Source organism: Bos taurus, chromosome 9, assembly GCF_002263795.3.
Source record: "Bos taurus isolate L1 Dominette 01449 registration number 42190680 breed Hereford chromosome 9, ARS-UCD2.0, whole genome shotgun sequence".
Taxonomy (NCBI): domain Eukaryota; kingdom Metazoa; phylum Chordata; class Mammalia; order Artiodactyla; family Bovidae; genus Bos; species Bos taurus.
Window position 1 is genome coordinate 102,225,211 of NC_037336.1, and position 15,467 is coordinate 102,240,677.

At 54.1% G+C, this 15,467-nt stretch overlaps 1 long non-coding RNA gene across 1 annotated transcript; it reads right to left on the minus strand.

Moving 5' to 3' along the window:
- Nucleotides 1-789: 789 nt before the first annotated feature.
- On the minus strand, nucleotides 790-1,665 carry LOC112448148 (uncharacterized). The gene is made up of 2 exons (XR_003036546.2): nucleotides 1,223-1,665; nucleotides 790-1,085 (listed from the first exon to the last, which is right to left on the minus strand). It is a non-coding gene; the product is annotated as an uncharacterized lncRNA (long non-coding RNA).
- Between the last annotated feature and the right edge of the window lie 13,802 nt (nucleotides 1,666-15,467).

The window sequence follows — 15,467 nt, forward strand, 5'->3', positions numbered from 1 at the left end:
CTCAGTCAAGCCAATCGAGTATCGATCCGTAATTAACGTCTCATTTTGAGCGTGTACGTGCTAAGCTGTGTCCGGTTTCTTGTGACCCCATGGACTGTCGCCCACCAGGCTCCTCTGTCCGTGGAACTTCGCAGGCAAGAACACTGGAGTGGGTACCATTTCCTTCTCCAGGGGATCTTCCCGACCCACGGATCAAACCGGCGTTTCCTGTGTCTCCGGCATTGGCAGGCAGATCCCTTACCACTGCGTCACCACCTCGTTGACTGTTATTATTCTGTTGCTGTTCTCATTCGCTGAACATCACATTTTTCCTACTTGATGACATTCTCAAGTTACTTGGCATGTGTAGACACGTCCGTGTAAACTGGGAAAGTGCAGTGCAGGAATATGAGTGTTCCACCTTCATGACGGAAATCGGACGGCCGTTCCCTGGGACAGGACTCAGCGGATCAAAGGGAGCCTGCCGGCCCACAGCCCCAGGGTTGGATAGAGTACGCCCCGGGACCCAGTGTCCACGGCATCCCACAGTCAAGCCAGAGGCGGGCACTGATAGAACCCGGGCGTCCCAGTCCATCCTAGAGAGCACCCAGCCACGGACTCAGCTTCAGAACCAGGCGCCCGGGTGTGAGCCCTCCGGGGGATCCCCTGAGTTATTCATCCCCCAGCAAATATTTGCTCAGTCAGCCACTCCGTGCGAGGCACTGCGATGAATAACACACGGTTCTCTCCCTCGAGAAATCTATCATTTAGGGGAGACAGGCAGGTTAATTACTGACTCTCATGCAAGGCTGGGTGAAATAAACGCTTTAATAAACGTCTAGGAGGTGCATCACGGAGGGGCTGAGAGCCAGTGATTGGACCTGATTGGAGGCGTCGGGGTGAGCTGGCGTTTAGGCTGGGCCTCAGAGGATGCCACGGGCAAGAAGAGCGAGAGACGCAAGACCCAGGTCCTGAGCTGTGACCTCACTCGTAGCTGTGTTTACCGGTGAACTGTTCAAACAGCGTCCAAACGCGTCTGTCCAGTGCCCTCGCCTCCCCGTGAAACTGAGCACCTGCCTCGGGCCTGCACCTGTCTTGCTGTGTTTCTGTAAGCAAACGAGAGTCATGCTAATAGCAGCTTCTTCTGCACCCCTCCCAGACACAGTCTGTAACCTGCTTCTCACTTAGCACCGCGTTCCGAAGACCTTCCCCACAGGGCACAGAGACTCCCACCCCTTCTCACCCCTGCGGGTCACCCGGGTGCGGGGGCCTTTCCCTTTCTCGCTGGGACGGTGAACGGCCATCTCCAGGCGGTTCTCACTGGTTCTTCATCTGTCGTCCTCCTAACCAGCCACCGTCGGCGTTAGGAAGTCAGCAGCTACACGTCCTGAGCACTGGCAGTCAGCCTCAATGTCTGACATGAGCGAAGCGTCGGAGTCTAGGAAGAAGCAGTCTGTGAGCACCAGGCCATCCGCTGCCCGGGGGTGTCCCCGCAGCTCAGGGCCGTGCGGAGGCCTTGCAGGTGCTCAGCGCCCACAGCCAGGCTGCCACGGAGAGAGCACCGGCCACGTGTCCTGAGTCTGCATGGGTGCCTCTTCCATCACAGCTGGGACCCCGCTGCTCCGCGGCTGAGTCCCCCAGGCTGGGAGAGGACGCGCTGGAGAGGGAAAAGCGGAGATGGGCTGACACGCCCCCCGCCCTCAGGGACGGGAGCTGCTGCGCCTCCCGGTCTCCCTCCTCATCTGAAACACTAAAGATGGGCCTGGAGGACTCTGCGGAGATCAGTGCAGTCATCCCAGCGGGGAGCCTGCAAGTGTCTTCTGATTGGAGGGAACACACTTGCTGACGGGTGGGTGTGTGGGATGGGAGGTTGTGATGGGAGGGTGACGCCCCCCCAGGGGGTCCGTATGGCGGAAACACGGGTTCACCCCAGCCGAGATGGCAGGCGCGGGGTGCAGGCTTGGGTGGGAAGGGACATGCGTCCTGAGATGTCCACTGGGCACCTGAGCAGAGGGCCCCGGGGCCCCGCCAGCTGCTCAGGTGGGTCTGGAGTTCGGGAGAGGGGCTGTCCTGGAGCTCAGACTGAGAGTCACCAGCGCAGAGACGATGCTCCTCTAGGGGAGAGGAGACCCGCCCACCCCCAGGCAGAGAGGAGGGACAAGCAGGGAAGGCTGGGCTGAACACCAGGGCCAGAGGGGAGGCCGAGAGGGAGGAGCCTGACGGTGGGGGCTGGGGGTGCCCAGAGCGGGGCTGGCTTGCTGGCCAGATGCTCACAGGGTTCAAGGTCAAGAAGACAGATCACACCTGGGATCAGGCAGCACGGAGGAGACGGCGGCAGAGCAGAGGGGTGGCCCGGGTCTGCAGGGCCACACGGGGGCTTCTGACCTCAGACAGAGACAAGCCTTTTGGGAGTCTGCTGACAGGAGAGGCAGGCAACCAGGGCCAGGAGGAACTGGGGCTTTGCTTTTCCCTGAGAGGAGAGAAACAGCTGCACATTCGTGCGCGAGTTGGGAAGACCAGGAAAGAAAGACGTGGGGACGATGCAGGCAAGGAGGCTGGAACTGCTGCTTCCTGCCCTGCGCAGCCGGGGGGTGCGGCCTGGTGCTCAGGGAAGGGTCTGGCCTCCGGAAGAGCTGGGCCGCTCACCGGATCTGGAAAGTGTGATCCACTGTGATGCTCAGACGAAAGCAGAGCCGGGGCCCCCACGGGTCAGCCGTGTGATTTGTTCACAACAGAGCCATCTGAGATACGGGTGGGCGTGAGCACTTGGCAAAGCTCTCAGGAGATGTTTAATGCCACCCCCCTCCCCAGCCCGGCCACACCACACGCAGGATGCCGTGATACAGCCAGGGGACGGCCGGGCCTCTGTGGTCCCCGGGACGAAGGCGGAGAGGGCGACAGGTGCGGGTCCGGGCACAGGGACAAGGGAGCAGGATGCAGGCAGTGGGGCCTGCAGCCGGTGAGAAGTCGTGTCCCCGTCCTTCACACAGATGGCTCTGCGCAGATCCGCTCATTGCAGGTTTATAGGTTATTTTCATCTTAATGTGCCATCCATCTTTCCTCTTTCCAAGCCTGCAGGCATATTTCACTCCTGCCCCCAAGGGTCCCTCTCCACGTTCAGCTGCCTTGAGCAGAAGTCACACCAGGGCTCGCCCCAGGAAGGGATCTTCAAGGCGGAAGGCCTTCCGCATGGGGGCTGCCGGCCTCTGCTTCCTATCCAGATGGGGCGCCCTCGTCCTGAGAGTCCAGCCAGAACCTGCGTGGTCTGAACGCTGCCAGCAGGGAGTCCTACCCACCGTGCCCCTTCCCCAAGCACATACAGACTGAAAGTATCGGGGCCCCACACCCCCGATGTAACCACCCTCTGCCCTGGGTGTCAGGGAGCGCAAGTCTCCTCCTAGGCCTTGATGTCCCGTCTCACCCCCGCACCCCTGGGAAACTTACCCCAGCTCCGCAGACAAGGGCCCCACGTGAAGGGGGGAAACTGAGATGAGGTTTGCGGAGGAGACATGGAAGGAAGGGACTGAGCCCCGTCTGGCCACCCGCTGGCTCCTCCTCGCAGTTCTGGGAGAAGAGGGTCCTGGACTTGGGCCACCCACACCCCAACCGGAATGCCTGGCGAGCATCAGGACCACACGGAGTGGAGCGGGGGAGACGGTGTTACGGAAACGGCCTGACGCAGGGCGTGAGGCTGCCGTGATGGCTCCTAGAGCCACACCCGGCAAACAGCAGGCACTTAGCAAGGATCTGTGAGGGGCGAACGGATGAATGGAGGAGCAAAGCAGGAGTCGGTGGGCAGAATCTGCTCAATGCCCGCCTGGAGCCTTAACATGCGGAGTGGGAGCCAGTGAAGAGCGGCTGGAAACTTGCCTAAAGACCCATTCCCGCTCCGCCAGACCACAGGTTAAGGGTTCCCGTCAGCCTCTGAGTGCCAAGATCAAAGGACAGGAACACTTTGAAACTAGGAAAACTCAGCCCCTCTGTCCAGAGGCCGTGTGGTCTGTTCCCTGAGTGGGGTTTGCACGATTTTCCTCCAGCCCAGCTGACGCAAAGAAGCCAAATAGCTGGGAGGCTCTGAATGGTTAACCTTCATGAGGAGACAGAAGACTGTTCACACACTTTCACGTGTTAACTCCCATAATCCTCACAACAGCCCTGCTTTTATTCACATCAGACGTTGAGAAGACCAGGCCCTTCAGCCTGACAAGACCGTGGTCAGTGTATTGATCGCTGGGAATTAGACCCAGGCAGTGTGGCTCCATGGGGCTCACTCTTAATCTCAATGCTAGAGGCTCCCTTCGCCAGAACACTGGGTTATAGCTATCCACTCAGTGGCCACCTGTCCTCCCATCCACCCATCCATCCATTTGTCCATCTGTCTATCCATCCTTCCAACCACCCATCCATTAATCCATCCAAACATTAATCCATCTGTCCATCTGTTTGCCTGTTGTTTATCCATCCATGCTTCCATCCAATCGTCCATTCTTCCCACTGTCCATCCATTCAGCTGTCCACTCACCTGTTCCTTTATCCTTTATCCACTGGTTAATCCATGTTTGCTAGTCCATCCATCCACCCATGCAACTCTCCACACACCCATCCATCCACCTATCCATCCACCCAGCTGTTCATTTATCCATCTGTTCCATCCACCTATCCATCCACCCAGCTGTTCATTTATCCATCTGTTCCATCCACCTATCCATCCACCCATGCAACTCTCCACACACCCATCCATCCACCCATCCATCCACCCAGCTATTCATTTATCCATCTGCTCATCCATCTGCCCATCTACTTGCCTGTCCATGTCTCGGTCCATCCATTCATCTGTGTATCTATTACCAGCAGGTCTTCTGGGTTACAGGTGAGCCGGCAGCCCACACACGTTGTCAAAGGGAAGGATGGGAGATGGCAAGCTCTGCTGCGTGCCTTCTCACACACGTTAGTCTGTACACACGGAGGAAACACGAAACGGAAGGCTGATGAGATGCGGCCCCGGAGGAAGCTTCCCCAGGCGTCTGCCCCGTCGACCCCACTCGGGGCCCATCCCAGCCTCATTCTCCTGTTAGCTCCACACTTAACACAATCCTTACACTCCCCGCGAAAGCCGTTCTCCTTTCCCAACAAACTCCACCTTAGTTCTAGACAGCACTGCGTTTTTGCTAAGGCTTAAACTTCATTGACGGAAGGATACTAATTGGGTTTTTGTGATCAATTACCAGGGCCAGAGTGACCAAAGGGCTTGACTGCCTCGTTGGGTGAAATCACAGCCAAGCGCATCTCATGCCCCACAGCCTTGGCACCGTGCCCTGTGACAATGAGACTCGCATTCCCGGGCCGGTTCCTATTGTAAATACAACAATGCACTGTGAGCTCTTTCTCAGTCTTGTTACCAGCAGCGTAAATTCACATGTCAGCACGTGACTGTTGCCAGGAGACAGCATGAGCGCCAGTCCACCATGGAGGCTCCGTGTTTCATTCTGGTGCAAAGGAGAGGAAACAGCTTTGGTCGGTAGAGAACGTCCATGGTTGCCAGGGGTTTCAACACCGCCAATCAGCACAGTCTTAGAGTTCTGCAAAGCTGTGCTGGCCTTTCATTTCTTTGTACCGACTTGATCTACCTTAAGATTCTTCTGTACGGCTGCTGCCCAGCGGACAAAGCCGAAGGCCAACAATGAGAATGAGAGAGATAAAAGTAATCTCGCTTTTCCTTCTGATTTTGTGTTTATATTTATTCATTGATTTGGCTGCACCGGATCTTAGCTGTGGAAAACGGGGTCTTCAGCTGTGGCCTGTGAGATCTAGTTCCCTGGAGAGGGACTGAACCAGGCCCCCTGTATCGAGAGCCTGGAGTCTTCGCCGCTGAACCACCGGGGAAGTCCCTTCCTCCTGATTTTAAGACAAGGTCACTACCTTTGTCATCCGTGTTTTATATTACCGATCTCAAGATCCTCATCTCCTGTTAAGTGAATGCTTGGCCAGCTAAGCTCTTCTGGACATCACATCAAGGGCTGATGCTGCTCAGGTGCAGGGCGGGGGCTGGCGCTGCTCACTGACGTGAACAGGTCCTCCTCTCTCCCAGCAGATGGGGGGCTGGTCTTCCTGACCCCCTGTGGGGGGTGTGGCCTATGACGAGGTGTGGAGGTTCTGCATGCCACACGCATGGCCCCAAAAAAGAGAAAAGATTAGGGCAATCATGCCTACCTGGCAAGGCTGTGGAGTGGCTCCAGCCCCATGTGGACCGTAAGGCTGGTGGTGGACGCCGGGGGTGTCCACAGGCCTGAAGGGCGGCCTTCCTGGAAGAGGCAGCGCAGGGCTTGGTGTGAAGGGTGGGGAGGCGGCTGGCCTGGCCTCCGCCGGAGGAGGGGGAAGGCCAGGGCGCTGCAGCCACAGCGGACTCGGTCCTCGGCCTTTCCTCGCTCAGCTGTGGGGAGCAGACCAGAATGCGTGGCTGGCGAAGGAGGTTCTAAGATGACAGGCTTTGGATCCTGGCAGAACTCCTGGGAGGCCTCGTGCTCCTTCCCAGCGGATTCCTAATTCTATGCGAGTTACTCCAAATGCCGTCATCTTCAAAGATGTTCGCTGGCCCCACGACATTTGAATTAATCATAAAATTGGTCTCCTGGAGAAGAATTTCACCCTCCGGGCTCCAAACAAGAGGCAGCACCCGGGGCAGAAACAAGACTGGGAACTCGCTTGGCCTCAGGCAAGAGGAAGAGCGTGTGCGTAAGAGCACAGCCAGGCTGAATGAAGCTTTCCGTCCTCAGCGCAGCAAAGCTGGTCCTTGCGGGTGACTCTGGCTCCAGGGGAGGCAGGCTCAGCGGGCAGGGTCTCCTGATCTCTGGCACTTGGCCGGCTCTGCTCCCAATCCAGGCGTGGGGGACAGGGTGGGTGGTGAGGGTCCCATCGTCCTCCAGTCAGATACTGAGATACCGGGGTGCTCTAAGCCCCGACCTGACCCAGCCAGTAAGAGACAGGACACAGACCACAGTAGGGGAGAGGTGCTGGTCAAGCCTCCCAGTCGACCTCTCCAAATCCAACTCCGACATGGACTCTGGGTTCGTTCATTGACCACGCTCCCCACCTACTGTGCCCTCCAGGGATGCCCAGGAGTCACCTGCTCTGCAGGGGACACTTCACGCACTTAGCCCAACTGTTTTTGCTGACCTGGCTTCGTCAGTCTGACGTCCACCTCAGATTTCAGCTCGTTTTGAGCACGCTTTCCCTGGTGACCAGGCTGTGAGCTGACCTCCACCGTCACCTGTGTGCAGACCCTGGGAACGCACATTTGCCTTCCCACATGGGCGGACACCCTGCGGTTCCTGCCAGGCCTGGGAGAGGCGGGTGGGGTGGCCTTCTAGTCTGCTGGGCTCACACTTTTTGGTCGGGCTAACCTGCCTGAACAAGCTGCTCTATGCCCGGGAGCGCAGGCCCGTAAACTGGGAAAGACGCAATGCCCCGCCGAGTTGTGGTGTCTGTGTGTGAAGTGCCCGGGGCATCCAGCAGGCATCTGGTTTGTGTTGATTAGTGATGCCTGCTGGCTGGGTGACCGCTGTGCTCCCCACGGGCACTCGCAATGACCGTGCTCGCTGGCTCTCAGCCTGCAGGGCTGCGACCGCCCCAGACGCCCTGGAAGCTGGCAGTTTATGTATCGAAAGGGTGGCTGGGAGCTAGAGATGGCTCAGGCCATCCCGCCTCTGGGGTCTCCTGTCTGGAATGGGGGTGCGCTTGGCCCTGTGGGAAGGTGTACACAGCAGAGCCAGCCTGGAGGGTGTCAGAGCAGGTCTGACGGGGCTGCTTAGTCTCAGCAAGTCACCCGGGGCTCACGGTCTCCCCGGCACGAGTCCTTGGTCCAGTCACCATGGCACAGCATCACTGATGCTGGAAGGACCCTGAGAGGCTGGTCAGCACGTGTCAGCCATGCTGGGCTCCTGGGCTTTCCCCGGGGTGGTCTCTGGTGGCCACTGTGAAAGGACTCCCCAGCATTCCAACCGTGCCGGGCTGCGATGAGGGTTAGAGGGAGCAGTCCCGGGAGCACTCCCGCGGCCCCCTCTGCCCCCAGCATGACGTGCACACCGGCGTCCTCACTGGGCACCTCCACCCCCGACTCCAGCCTCGGAAGGTCTCCTCGGTGGCCGCTTACTTCCTCCCCAGTTTATTAAAACTATCGGAAAATGCACACGCTATTTTTCCAGAGTCTTTCTTTCCTGCTTCAGGTTATGAGTCTGCAGCTATGCTTGGGCGGATCTGGAAGCTCAGGAGATGGTGCTGGTCTCGTCTCCCGTGAACGTTGTCTTTCTCAGGAGATGGCCTCTCTCCCTCCCTGGTCCTTCTAGTCCTCCTCTACGATCGTCAGAATAATTTGGCGAGAATCTGTTCAGTACTGTGCGGGGACCAAGTTTCAGCTGAATAAACAGGCCGCATGACCAAATGGAGACTCGAGAAATACCCAGTTGGGCTCCCTTCTAACACACGGCTGTAACATAAGAAGTGTGTCTGACGTGGCTCTCCCTCATGGCACGCCCCTAAAAATGCACAAGGCAGGTTTGCCTCCATTTCAGTGAAATATTTTGCCTTAACACAGCTAGTGCCCCCTGTTCCACCTGCAAACCGCACATGGCTCGGTGTCCCCTGTCCCCGGGAGGCAGCCAGAACCCCAGAAGCAGGCCTTCTGACCCAAGTCCCACACGGCAGGGCTCCAAGGATGAGCTTGCCTGACGGGAAGGACGCGGTGTCCTCCCAGGAAGGACAGGCCGGCAACCCCGCCCGCACCCGAGCGGGTTTCCGTCCTTTCCTGCCCGCCCAGCCCGGCGATGCACCCCGCCCCTCCAGGCCAGGACCCCAGCCTGGGAGGGCGGTCGGCACACACTCTGAGCCGAGGCTCCAGCGACCCCAGCCCCCGGCCGCCTCACAGGATGAGCTGGTGCCCCTCGCCAGGCCCTCAGATCCCGCCACTGTGGGAGTTCAGATGCCACCCTCACCTCCAGGCCAGAGCAGCCCGACCAAGTGACTTCTGCCCCGAGTCGCCCCGGGAGCCTCTGTGGTCGCTTTCATCTGATGCCCCACACAGGCACGGAGGTGGCCCCAGAGCATGGCAGCACCTTCAGAAAAGATGAAGACCCACCGGGTGAGTCGTCACAAACCACTGCTCCTGGTCCCGACCAAAGAGACGCTCAGGGCAGCGAGGAAGCCTCGAAACAGGTGACTGAGCAGCAAAGCAGTTGAATACGGAAAGCAGCATATGCTTCAAAGGGACCAGAGAGCTTCCTCTTCATCCTCCAAACTGCATCATTATCTCATGAACACCCTTCTGTACAACCATCTACCAAGGTACATGAATTGTGACCCAAATCGTTTATCCAACCTAACAATTTCCAAATCGCCAACAGGGAGCTGAGAACATTGGTGTGATGCTTACTTGACAAAGCTGTTCCCATAAGATGCCCCTGACTGAGCCACGATCCACATGGGGCCCCCCAAACCCTCCCAACTTCCCCACTAAGCACCGATACTAAGCACCCCCACCGTTGTTAGGTGACGCTAGCTCTTTAACACCCATGACACAGCTCACAGGGCAGGAATTGCGTGATCACCCGTGACGCTAACACCCGTCACATGCAAATATTCCTTCCATCCCCAAGACCGCTGTTGGACATTTTTGCAAATTCAACATCTCAGCGATTAAACTGAATCTTGATAATTGGTTCCTGGGCTGTCATATTTAATAGCCAGCTGAATTTTCTTTCTCCATGGAACTTCACACGTGTCATTTGATCTAGTTTCAGAATGCCAAATTTAAAAGCCTTCAGTTCAGTTCAGTTCAGTCGCTCAGTCGTGTCCGACTTTTTGCGACCCCATGAATCGCAGCACACCAGGCCTCCCTGTCCATCACCAACTCCCGGAGTTCACTCAGACTCACGTCCATCGAGTCAGTGATGCCATCCAGCCATCTCATCCTCTGTCGTCCCCTTCTCCTCCTGCCCCCAATCCCTCCTAGCATCAGAGTCTTTTCCAATGAGTCAACTCTTCGCATGAGGTGGCCAAAGTATTGGAGTTTCAGCTTTAGCATCATTCCTTCCAAAGAAATCCCAGGGCTGATCTCCTTCAGAATGGACTGGCTGGAGCTCCTTGCAGTCCAAGGGACTCTCAAGAGTCTTCTCCAACACCACAGTTCAAAAGCAGCAATTCTTCGGTGCTCAGCTTTCTTCACAGTCCAACTCTCACATCCATACATGACCAGTGGAAAAACCATAGCCTTAACTAGACGAACCTTTGTTGGCAAAGTAATGTCTCTGCTTTTGAATATGCTATCTAGGTTGGTCATAACTTTCCTTCCAAGAAGTAAGCGTCTTTTAATTTCATGGCTGCAGTCACCATCTGCAGCGATTTTGGAGCCCAGAAAAATAAAGTCTGACACTGTTTCCACTGTTTCCCCATCTATTTCCCATGAAGTGATGGGACCAGATGCCATGATCTTCGTTTTCTGAATGTTGAGCTATTTCAAATCCTGAAAGATGATGCTGTGAAAGTGCGGCACTCAATATGCCAGCAAATTTGGAAAACTCAGCCGTGGCCACAGGACTGGAAAAGGTCAGTTTTCATTCCAATCCCAAAGAAAGGCAATGCCAAAGAATGCTCAAACTACCGCACAATTGCACTCATCCCACACGCTAGTAAAGTAATGCTCAAAGTTCTCTAAGCCAGGCTTCAGCAATACGTGAACCGTGAATTCCAGATGTTCAAGCCGGTTTTAGAAAAGGCAGAGGAACCAGAGATCAAATTGCCAACATCTGTTGGACCATCAAAAAAGCAAGAGAGTTCCAGAAAAAAACATCTATTTCTGCTTTATTGACTACGCCAAAGCCTTTGAGTGCGTGGATCACAACAAACTGGAAAATTCTGAAAGAGATGGGAATACCAGACCACCTGACCTGCGTCTTGAGAAACCTGTATGCAGGTCAGGAAGCAACAGTTAGAACTGGACATGGAACAACAGACTGGTTCCAAATAGGAAAAGGAGGACGTCAAGGCTGTATCTTGTCACCCTGCTTATTTAACCTAAAAGCCTTGATGTTTCATTTTCTTTCCCCTTTTTTCATTAAACCACAAGTACCTTTTCCCGTAACTTGTAGGCGAGCTGCTGGCTCCTCCACGGGCACCAGCCACCGTACGTTTTCATTGGAAATTCCATGTCTGATTTCTTCTCTTGAGCATAATCTTCTCCTTTTCCTTCATGACTTCATCATGACTTCATTTATTTCTTTTATGTGCTCACTCACTCAGGAAATACTTATGGAGCACCCATCAGGGTGATGCACACTCTAAGCGCGTGGGATACATGAGTGATCAAAATCAACAATAACATTAACAAAATCTCTGCCCTGAAGGGCTTACAGTGTAGAGGAGTGCGTGCGTGCTCAGTCGCTTCAGTCTCGTTGCCCTTTTTGTGACCCCAGGGACTGTAGCCCGCCAGGCTCCGCTGTCCATGGGATTCTCCAGGCAAGAGGACTGGAGTGGGCGGCCATGCCCTCCTCCAGGGGGTCTTCCCAACCCAAGGATCGAACTCACATCTCCTGTACTGCAGGTGGATTCTTTACCGCTGAGCCCCCAGGGACGCCCACAGTGTAAAGAAAAGAAGCAAAAAACAAGCAAAACAGGAAGGAAAGCGTGCGTTTAAAGGTGATAAGCGCTGTGAGGCGGGAAATCAGAGCTCAGAGGGGAGTTCAGAGTTCTGGGGACAGTGGGGCTGCTTTGAAGTTTTAACCTGAATCTCCAGGGCGGGTCCCACCTACAGGAGTGCACGTCTGAAATCTTTCTTCGTCCCTGCATAACTGAAACGTCTTTCTAGCAATACTAGAGAAAGTACTGACAGCTTTGTGGGTGGGCAGGAGAAGGGAATGGCAACCCACTCCAGTGTTCTTGCCTGGAGAATCCCAGGGACGGAGGAGCCTGGTGGCTGCCGTCTATGGGGTAGCACAGAGTCGGATATGACTGAAGCGACTTAGCAGCAGCAGCAGCAACAGTGTTTATCAAAGCCCATAAAAAAAATAAAAATAAATAAAAATTAAAAAAATAAAATAAAATAAAATGCTTACCCTCTTTCAGATGACAAATTTTGTTAGAGGGGCTGAACTTACCTTGATACGTTTTTTAAATGCTACAATACCTCTAGCCACACAGGAGATAGGCTAAGATCCAGATCTTCTTCCGATTTCCCTTATTTTTATTCCTACTTCTTCAGACAGAGTATTTCATCAGTCTGCTCTTTCCTTGGTGGATGAAACAAATATGAAGCTTTTTGAGAAAAGCTGTAACATGATCAATTTACATATTTTATTATATCATTCGGATATAATCGAATGTGGTCATTTTAGATGATCTAAATTAAAACACCTGGAAATTTTTATAAAAATTAGCAGAAGTGACACCTTTTCTCTCTCCAATTAATTGCAATTAAACTACAATCACAGTGTAATTGTGACACATGGACACCGATCATACGTTTCCAATTTATTCTCTGTGGGAGGGGTTTCCTCTGAAATTTTTTCAAGTGTTAAGAATAATGATTGATGGGTAGCTACATCTACCCCTTCCAGAACCACGAAATCAACCAAACCATTAAACCATTTCCAGAGCCCTGCGTTTTGCACTTCAAATATAGTACCACAACATTCTTAAGTGAAAGAGATGAAGTATGACCGAGGGACAGAGGTTTGGCTGGCTTGGCTTCTAGATTTTTCTCAAACTTGCTTTCACATTTCAGTAGGTGCACATTTTCAGTCAGGAGGGTCAAAAATCCAGATGACAACGATTCAGCGACGTCCATGTTATTTTTTCAAAGTTCTAGTAAATATTTCATGTCTGAAATGCCTGATTTCAGCCACAGAGTAGGAGGTGTGAGAGATTATGATAGTACTTTCTCCACATTTTTTAATTTGATTATCAACATCCTTTAATAAAAATATTTATGCTTTTATTATTTTAAATATTTATGTTATGAAACTGAATTATGATGTCCTTTACAATTTTTATGCATTAATTATCACAAATATTCTTTATATAAACTATGCCTTCAGCAGAACAAGATTACCCTCTTGTTAAAATAGCCGGGTGATTAGCCGGGTGATTAGCAGTTTCACTTGTAACAAATGTTGGCGCCTTTTGCGCCAATACTTAGGTCAATGCCGATGGTTTTGTTGAAATAATCAACCTGCTTTCAATTCCAGAAATAGAGCTTTCCTAATTCGTGCTTGCATATGTCAGATCCTGCTCCAAGCCAGCCTGGTATGAAGTGGCATCCACAGATGCTCCAGGTGGCAGATCTGAAAACAGCGTCTCTTCCTTGGTCTTTGAAAGACTCAGAGGACATGCTCATGAGGTTGGAAGGGAGCGTTAGCACACCTACCCAGAGCAGTGCTGACAATATTTCATTCTGAATCTGCAGTTACTATTTACATGAGAAACTCAGTGAACCACTGCAGGAAAGCCTACAGGGTTTCAGAAAACAGCGAAACAGGAGGCGACTTTATCCATAGAGGTCGTAACGTCTGTAACGAGCGGCAGCGATGAGTCTCCATCAGAATTCACACCACTGTGGTGTCACACGACACTCACTTTGTCACAGCCACCGTCGTGCTGATGACCACCCCCCGGGGAGGCAGCCTGGTGTCCTCGCCCTCAGCTCCTTCCTGAGGGCCTGTCGCTCACTGCAGGGCTGAACCCGGTGCACAGCTGGCGCTCGGACGGCAGATTACTAAGTTATGCAGGGCGGGCCTCTAGAGCATGCAGGTGGCTTTTTCATCCAGCTAGCAGAGCGAGGAGTTGGCTACAGTCCTCTGTCCTCACCCGCCCCCAGACTCTAGCCCACAGGCTGGCATGGCCTGCCTGCTCTGTGGTCAGGGGGGTGTTAGCGTGGGATGGACCTGGTATCCATCACCCCTCTTTGGGCACTTGGCCCAGACTGCTAGTCTTGTCCTGGGGAGGGGCATGGGTCATTTTCATCATCCCAGGAGCACTGCATCAACATTGTCAGGAAATGGACCAGTGAGAATTCTCAAGCCGCTTGCCCAGCTGCCTTCCGTGAATGCTCCGAGGGTGCAGCGAGGAGATGAATCCAGAGGGCCCGCTTCACCTTCAGCCCCGAGGAGCCACCAGCACCAGCTGCTCTGGCGATGCCGTGCCCGCCCCAGCTCCAGACGCTCATCCTCGGCACCACTGCCTTGACATTTGGGTCTACTCGTCCAGAAGCGAGCCTTCTTCCAGCCACAGTTTGCCCTCCGGGCACCTCCTATCTGCATACTTGAGGCTTGATTGCAAACTCGGCGACTCATCCTTTGATTTGCCCACTAAAGGCCTGACTTCAGTCAACTCTCTGCTAACTGGGGTCTGACAATCCAACTCAAGTATTTGATTTTAACAAAGATTCTGTTTCTCTTGTGCCTTCCACATGGTCACGTTCCCAACATCCTAACAGAAGAAGGCAGGCGGGAGAGTAACTGAAGCCGTGACAGTTACGGGTGTGAGCTGCAGACTAACCTTGCCGTGGGATGATGGCACCACCGTGATTACTCAGGATTGGAATTTCTTGCTGTCTCTCTCGACTGTCTAAATATTTAGATGCATAGGACCCACACTATACATATTTCTTTCCGCAATTACTTAGTTCTCAGCTTGGCCCACGAATAGAGAATGAGATCGTTCTGTTTACAGTGGGATGAGAAAATCCTTTTTGAGAAACCCGGAGAATAGATTTTCTAAACTGGGCAGGATTCTTTACAGAAGTGGGAGACTTGCTATAACTATTCTTTGGAGGCGAGTGGGGAGCAAGGGTTTTATCGGCCTCAGAGAAGTTCTCGGGCGTTCAGCCTGGGGTTGACATCAGATCTGCAGTCACGGTGACCTCCAGGGTAGCATCATCCACCCCCGGGGACCACAGCCCGGAGCCCCGATGCTCCTGCAGTTCCCCACCTTCCGCCCGTGCTCCCCCTGTGCACCCGCAGGCTCTAGCGGCTCCACCGACTCCAGGGGCCCCCAGGTCTGGAGCTGAGGACCCTGGCCGAGGAGGATGAACAGGAGGCTGAGGGGTTGACTGGACATCGTGTCTCCCTGAGTCCTGAGAGTGAAGGGCAGTCAGGGGCCAGTCCTGGGGGCCCAGGGAAGGGAGGGCATCTCCGGGGAGATGCAAACGAGAAAATTCAGATAGAGAACGCGAAAGTGTCAGCTTAAACAAATGCAGGTGAACAGATCACGAGCCGTGGTCCTAGCGAAGAAGTACCGGCTTGTGCGGCCTGTCCGTCTAAACGCGGCTTCCCCTCAGTCACAGCACACAAAGCACGCGCTGCTGGTGGGTGGACACGGGCCCTAACTAGGGCGAAGCGTGCGCATGTTACTTTGATCATGTAGGAGCGGGAACTGTCCCCTGTTCTATTCAGAACAGCATCTCTCAGCTCCCTGGCCCAGCAGCCGCTGCTTCTGAATAGGCG